This window comes from Etheostoma spectabile, unplaced genomic scaffold (genome assembly GCF_008692095.1).
Source record: "Etheostoma spectabile isolate EspeVRDwgs_2016 unplaced genomic scaffold, UIUC_Espe_1.0 scaffold458, whole genome shotgun sequence".
In the NCBI taxonomy this organism is placed as follows: Eukaryota; Metazoa; Chordata; class Actinopteri; order Perciformes; family Percidae; genus Etheostoma; species Etheostoma spectabile.
In genome coordinates this window covers 189,134-197,303 of record NW_022605613.1, presented here as the reverse complement: position 1 = coordinate 197,303, position 8,170 = coordinate 189,134, and the positions used below count along the sequence as shown (strand labels likewise).

At 45.8% G+C, this 8,170-nt stretch overlaps 1 protein-coding gene across 1 annotated transcript in view; it reads right to left on the bottom strand.

The window, feature by feature from the left end:
* Positions 1 to 8,170, bottom strand: part of jakmip3 (Janus kinase and microtubule interacting protein 3) — a gene marked incomplete in the record, with an annotated part of 60,184 nt that overhangs the window by 39,286 nt on the left and 12,728 nt on the right.

Here is an 8,170-nt window from a genome sequence, read left to right as displayed (position 1 = left end):
AATTTAATAGAAATATATAAAATCATTATAATAGAACAAACCTACTATGAGGGAAAATATAGAAAAATATAGAAAACAGGATAAAGAAAATATAGAAAATATAGAAAATACAGAAAATATAGAACATATAGAAAATAGAGACAATATAGAGAAAATATATAAATCTAAAAAGAGTAGAAAAAATAATAACAGCCGAAAGAAGAAGAAAAAGAGTATAGAAGAAGAAGAAGGAAGAAGAAGAAGCAAGAGAGAGGAAAGAAGCCGCAGCAGACAGAAGAAGAAGAAAGAAGCAGCCCACACGAAGAAGAAGAAGAAGAAGAAGCAGCAGCAGCCAGAAAGAAGAAGAAGAAGAAGAAGAAGAAGAAGAAGAAAGCAGAAGAAGCAGCAGCAGCAGAAGATAAGAAGAAGCAGCAAAAGAAGAAGACGCAGAAGAAGAAGAAGAAAGGAAGTAAGCAAGAAGAAGAAGAAGCCCAGCCAGCAGCAGAAGAACAAGAAGAAGGAAGAAGAAGAAGAAGAAGAAGAAGTAGAGAGAAGAAGCAGCCAGCAGCCAGAAGAAGAAGAAAGAGAAGAAGAAGAAGCGGAGCGACGTCAACCCAGCTCGGTTGCGTTCACTCAGGACAGCAGCGGACACGTTGCGGGTCCCCTCCAGCTTCCTCGAGTCCACGGCAGTCTCCAGCTCAGAGATCTTCAACTGAGAACCTCGAGCGTAGTCACGCTCATCCTGAGACTACACACAACACACCACACAGCCCTACTACACACCCAAACACACCACCCACACCCCACACACAACACACACAACACAAGTCACACCCACACCCACACACACACACACACACCCACCCACACACACCCACACACACCAGCAACCCCCACACACACTACACAAGACACAACACACACACCCACACACCCACACACACCCCAAACAACACACACACCTACAACAACCCACCCCCCACAGTCACACACACCCAGCCCCCCTGCCCCCCCCCCCCCCCCCCCCCTCTCCCCCCCCACACACAACACACACACACACATACACACACACACACAACCACACACACACACACAGTCACACACACACAAACACACACACAACAAACACACCACACACACACACACACATGACACCCAGTCCACAAACACAACAAAATACACACACAGTCACACACACACACACAGCACACAACACACACACACACACACACGCACACACACACACACACCACAACACACACACACACACACACACACATACACACAAGCACACACACAGTCACACACACACAAACAGTCACACACACACACACACACCACACACACGTCACACACACACACACAACACACACACACAAACACAGACACACAACCACACACACACAGATAAAGAACAACTGAGTTAATATTTAAACGGGTCAAAGATTACAAGACCCAGACCAAACTACGACTCCCAAGATGCATCTCCTACAAAACACCAATCACAGAAGAACTTCACATGTTCAACAAAAAAACAACAACACACCCCCCCAAAAAAAACCTGCAAGCATTGGATAATCGTGGTGCAATATGACATGTTATGATCTATAAAGATAACAGGCTCGTTGGAGATGAACCAGGTGGATGAACAGAATCGTAACGGCCAATCGCGCCCCCGCTTGCATGAGAGCCGAGTTAGATTATAGTAGTTGCCGACTTGACCCGACTTGCTCTGACGTCAGGCACACGCCGCCGCACGGAAATCTCACGAGAGCCCAGGGATGGGCGAGAGTCTCGAGGACCAGCGGCGGGCGCAGTTCGAGACCAGGGGGCGCACTAGTCTGAGGCAGGGGGGCCGAAGGTCTGAGACCAGGGGGCGCGAGGTCTGAGACCAGGGGTGCGCAGGTTCTGATCCAGGGAGCGCAGCGTGCTGAGACAGGGAGAGCAGCAGGTTCTGAGACCAGGGGAGCGCCGGTCTGAGACCAGGCCCAGAGGCTGCAGGTCTGAGCACCATGTGGGGCCCCGCCAGCACCGAGTCCTGCCTGAACAGGTCGGGTCCGCAGTAGTTACTGAAGACCAGGATCTGTTGGCGCCCGACAGTTGCCTTTTCACCAACTGCCAAGAGCCAGGCGGACCAGGCGGACACCAGGCCCTCCGCAGACCCAAGGCGAACACAGGCGCGGGACCCAGGCAGGGACCCAATAGCCGGACCCAGGCTGGGACCCAGGCAGGACCCCAGGCCCCTAGGACCCAGCAGACCCAGGGACGGAACCCAGGCAGACCCAGGCAGACCCAGGCGGACCCAGCGCGCACCAGGCGACCCAGCAGCATGCTGGGAAAACTGGTGACGGCTTTCTCAGCTGAATTCTAACACCTGAATTTTTGGTTCAACATGATGACGTTTTTTGTTATATAAACTTTTTATTGTTCCTGAGCGGATTTGAACTCTTTTTGTCTGATTTAAAGAACTTATTGCTGTCCAGAACTCATGTTGAGGCGGAACTGATAGAGACGATTTAGAGTCAGAGATAACTAGAACTGATCCCACGATCTTCTCCAGTCATGCCGTGATAATCTAACAAGGAGAACATTCTGAGATCTACTACTGTCATCGTAAACAGCCCTGCGAGACGAGGCACCAGACTGTCTGGAAAGAGTCTGGTTATAGTTTATGAAATCGGAATCGCCACCACAGGCGTTTTATCACTTCACTGTCCAGCTGAAGGAGCGGGGGGGTGGGGGGATTGGGGCGTTTGAGGACTTGGCTGGAAACTGTCCCCTAACGCCCTCTGCGAGCCCTGAGGCCCTTTTTACAGTTATTTTTCCGCCTCTGATTATCGTTTAGAATAACGTTGTAAAACATCAACCATAGCTTGTCTCCAGTAAAGATATGAACTCATTGTTTTCCAGCGACAACTGGATTTATTAGAATATTATGCGGTTGCACAGTGGCACGGTCACTGCATGATTAAAAATGGTTGTAGGCCTTACAAGAGGATAAATTAAATAAATACATAAAGCTTCAAAGATATGTATTGATATCACAGACAATAAGTAAAAATCTAAAACACGTCTCATATGTCTTATTTTTCTTTTTTTTTTTGTTTTTTCTCTTTCTTTTTTTTTTTTATTGCTTTAGAGAGTCACACTGCCTGAAGAAATAATCACTATCAACTTATACAGTTGACCAAAATACATGCATTATTTCCAAAAAAGTCAATGAGTTTTGATCTCATGACATTTTAATATATGCCATGATAATAAACATAATATAATGTCATATTTTTGATATACACCCACAGCAATGTATACAAGCAAATATGATGTCTAAATATCTGCATTATTTGGAACTTCCATAGAGTCTATTAGGCATTTCTGCTCCCCTCTGAACCTTCCATACAAGAGGGGTGCCTTTATCTCCCTATATGCGGCCAGGTACTTTCCTGCAAAACAATAGACGGGAAAGACAGGGCCCAGAGATGGACAGTGGAAGCCGAACGAGAACCAGCGGCAGAAATGAGCAAACGCGATGAATTAGCCGGAATAAAGTGCGATCAATCTTGGATATAACAGTATGGATTTAACAAGCCCCAAATGGGAGCGCTGAAGTTCCATGGCTTGCGATAGCAAAACCCCCTGTAGAGGCTAGAAAGAACCCGGAAAAGACCGCCGCTTTAAGACCGATAACGTCAGGATGCAAACCGAAACCAAAAGTGAGATAACGCCTTGCACGGCCTTCAAAAGTTGATTAAAATCTTATGAATCAGGGGTACTTTAAACTAGTGTCCCCGGCTCAGCAGGAAAAGAGGATTTGAACGCCAGTTTTGTCCCCCCACCCCAACCCCGCTGCTGACCGCCTGCTCTCGTCTCCACTTTACAGGCGAGGCCGCAGTTCATTACTAAATATCACTGCGAAAATAGTTAACTATGCGAATAACCCCCCCCCCCCCCCCCCCCCCCGCCCTCATGCAGTGAGCATTACAATACTTTTTGGCATAATTGAATGGTGTTATTGTTATGGGTGTAGTGATTATGGGTGTTAGTGTTATGGGTGTGATGGCTTGATATCGCGGGTTATGGGCATTTGAGTTCATACCAATGCCCAGTTCGAGCAGGAATGAAGGCCCGGGACTTACAGTGCCTGAGAGAGCCGAATATTAGAGCGACCCCAGGAGTTAAAGGGGATGGCGCACGATTAGCGCTTAGTCCCAGAACCCTCTGTGAGTACTATCAGGGCTGCGATTTCGACATGCTCAGCACCAGGCCCTGACAGTTCTGGCCAGACTGACGAGACCGGTCGCATGAGACGGACACAGTGGTTCGACGTCTTGGTAGTCCGCACATGCTGCCCCAGGGCCTTGTCCTCCAACACACTGACCGCTCGGTCCATTCAGGCTTTATCTCATCCATTCTACACACACAGGCCCACCAGACAAACGGCGCTTCAGAGACGACGGGTTGTAAGAGACAGACAAGTTAGAGACAGACGGAGTTAGAGACAGACGGGCTAGATAGAGTGACAGACAGGTTAGAGACAGACACCGTTAGAGGACAGCACCACAGAGGCCTTTGTTCCCAACACATGACCGCCCAATTCGGCCGTCTCAGCTTTATCTTCCATCTACACACACAGGCAGACAGACCCCAGGGGGATTGTAGTAGACAGACAGGTTACGATGTCAGACGCGGTTTAGAGACAGACAGGTTAGAGACAGCCCCAGGGCCTTGTCCAATCACCCTGAAACGCACGCCGCCTTGTTCAGCACTTTATCTCATCCATACTACACACACAGGCAAGACAACGGGTTAGAGACAGACGAGTGTTAGAGACCCCCCCCCCCCCAAGTCCCCCCCCCCCCCCCCCCCCCCCCCCCCCCCACCCCCCCCCCCCCCCCGCAAGTAGAGGGGGGACAGACGGGGTAGAGACAGACGGTTAGAGACTAGAAAAGGTGGGTTAGAGACAGAAAGGTTAGAGACAGCCCAGTAACGCAGCCTTGCTCCAACACACTGAACGCTCGTCCTTCAGCCCTTCTATATAATCCATCTACACACACAGGCGACAGAAGGGTTAGAGACAGACAGGTTAGAGACAGCGGGTAGAAGACATGACAGGTTAGAGACAGCCCCCAGGGCCTGTCCAACACACGACGCTACGCTCCTTCAGTTTATCTCATCCATCTACACACACCCCCCCCCCCCCCCCCCCCCCAGGCAGCACAGACACGGTTAGAGACAGACAGCGTTAGAGGACAGACGGGTTATGCAGACAGACAGGCTTAGAGACAGCCCCATGGCATTGTCCAACACACTGAATGGCCGCGCGACGTCCTCAGATTGTATCTCATCCATCTACACACACAGGCAGAAACACAACCCCCGCGCTCTAGAGACAGACGGGTGTTAGAGACAGACAAGTTAGAGACAGACGGTTAGAGACAGACGGGAGCTTAGAGGACAGACAGGTTCGAGACAGACAGCGTTCGAGGACAGTACAAGGCTTAGAGACAGACAGGTTAGAGACAGACATGCGTTAGAGACAGACGGGACTTAGGAGACAGACATGGTTAGAGACAGACAGGTTAGAAGCACAGCAGGCGTTTAGAGAGAGACAGGTTAGACACAGACAGGTTAGACAGGTAAAGACTCCAGGCGGAAAGGAGCCATAATGAGATGTTATGAAGAACTCACTGCAGATCTTTATTCTGGCGTGTGATGGGAATTGATTGAGGTTTATCTCACAAATGTCCATCATACTATATAGTATGTACATAATGTGTGTAAGTGTGTGTCTATGCTATTGAGTAGTAATATAGTATTGCATATGTAATGGTTTCTATGTATCTGATATGTATGCGGCGGCGCGGGCGCGCAACTATGTATCTGATATGCTATACTATATCTGTATGTAAGCTAATGTATATGATATGTAACTATGTATCTGATATGTAACTATGTATCTGATATGTAACTATGTATGTGATATGTAACTATGTATGTGATATGTAACTATGTATGTGATATGTAACTATGTATGTGATATGTAACTATGTATGTGATATGTAACTATGTATGTGATATGTAACTATGATGTGATAGTACCTATGTCTGTGATAGTAACATGTATGTGATATGTAAACTGTAGCTCGCATCATGCTAACTCTAGTATGTACTGCTATGTAAATATGTATCGTGATATCGTAACTATCTATGGATTGCTATGTTATATCGAACTCGTATGTGATATGTAAATATGTATCTGATATGTAACTATGTATGGTGATATGTAACTGTATGGAATGATGAGTGATTGCTAACTGATGTATGTAATGTTGATATGTACCTATGTATCTGATAGTAAAGCTATGATATGTACGTGTATGTGAATGTATTGTCGATAGTAATAGAATATATGCTGTATGCTGATATGGTCATGCTCATCTGGAGTATGTTATGTATCAGGTACATGTTGGCTTATGTATGGTATGTAGTATTGATTGGTACTATGTTGATTCAGTACCCGTCTCCAACGAAGAAAAGGAAACAGAGTGGGTGCTAGTCTGTCTGAGGGTGCATGGTGTACCAGTCTGTGCTCTGACTTAAACAGACATTACAGAAACTCCTTCATTGTGCTTCAACCAGACTGTGTAGGATTATATATATAGATACATACTCTATATATTATAAATATCTCATATAGTATATATATATATATATATATAATATATACTTATCTGCATATGTGTTTTTATGACGTTATATCTGTGTATGTCTGGTTGGTGTCCAGACATACATCAGATATACCAGAATCTTACTAGGCTTACAGCCGCTCTATCAGACTCTACCAAGCTCTAACAGACTATAACATGCTCTAACAGGCTCTATCAGACTCTAACAGGCTCTATCAGACTCTAACAGGCTCTATCAGACTCTAACAGGCTCTATCAGACTCTAACAGGCTCTATCAGACTCTTAAATAGCTCTTTTGACTCTATCAGACTCTTTTCTTTTTCTTTTTATAACAGGCTCTATCAGATCTTAAAATGCTCTTTTAGACTCTATCAGACTCTAACAGGCTATTCAGACTCCAAAAGGCTCTAACAGACTATACATGCACGCTCTATCCCACACAGTCGACGATATAAGACTTACAACAGGCTATAACAGACTCTTAAAATGCTCTTTTAGACTCTATCAGACTCTAACAGGCTCTATCAGACTCCAAAAGGCTCTAACAGACTATAACATGCTCTAACAGGCTCTATCAGACTCTAACAGGCTCTAACAGACTCTTAAAATGCTCTTTTAGACTCTATCAGACTCTAACAGGCTCTATCAGACTCCAAAAGGCTCTAACAGACTATAACATGCTCTAATAGGCTCTATCAGACTCTACTAGGCTCTAACAGACTCGTAAAATGCTCTATCAGACTCTACGAGGCTCTATCAGACTCTAACAGGCTCTATCAGACACTATTAAGATCTGGTCTCTAACACCCAAAACCAACATGACTCTATTAAGACCTGGTCTCTAAAGCCAAAATTACTCTATCAAGATCTGGTCTCTAACACCCAAAACCAAAATTACTCTATTGAGATCTGGTCTCTAACACCCAAATCCAATATAATAATATAATAATAATAATAATAATAATACATTATATTTCACAGCGCCTTTCTTACACTCAAGGACGCTTTACAGACAATAAAAGACAGATACAGGGAACAGAAAAGTGGAAAAAAATAAATACCTCTATTGAGATCGGGGTCCTGTTGCACGAAACTAGGATAAGGGATTAACCCGGGATATTCAAGTTATCCTGGATGAATTTAGCTTCGACTCGGTTGCACGAAACCAGATTGAATTAAGCCCAGCCAAGTAAACACATGAGATTTATTCTTTGCGGCATAGCTCGTCCAGATCAGGCCACAGCACCGGCCCACAGCCGGACCAAACAGACGGGCAACAGAGCCGGCCAACAGCCAGGGCCAACAGCCGGGCCAACAAGCCCCGTGCCTAAGATTAACCGGGATTCCTCCATGTGTTCAATCAGCTGCCGTCTGATCCTAAATAAACGTGTTTACCAGTTATTGCGTTGTCTTCTTCATGTGTTCTGCTTTATTTTTATTAACATACATCAGCTCCTTGTCTCTATTGTTGTCGTGAGTTTGATTTAAACCCTACTACAGCTGT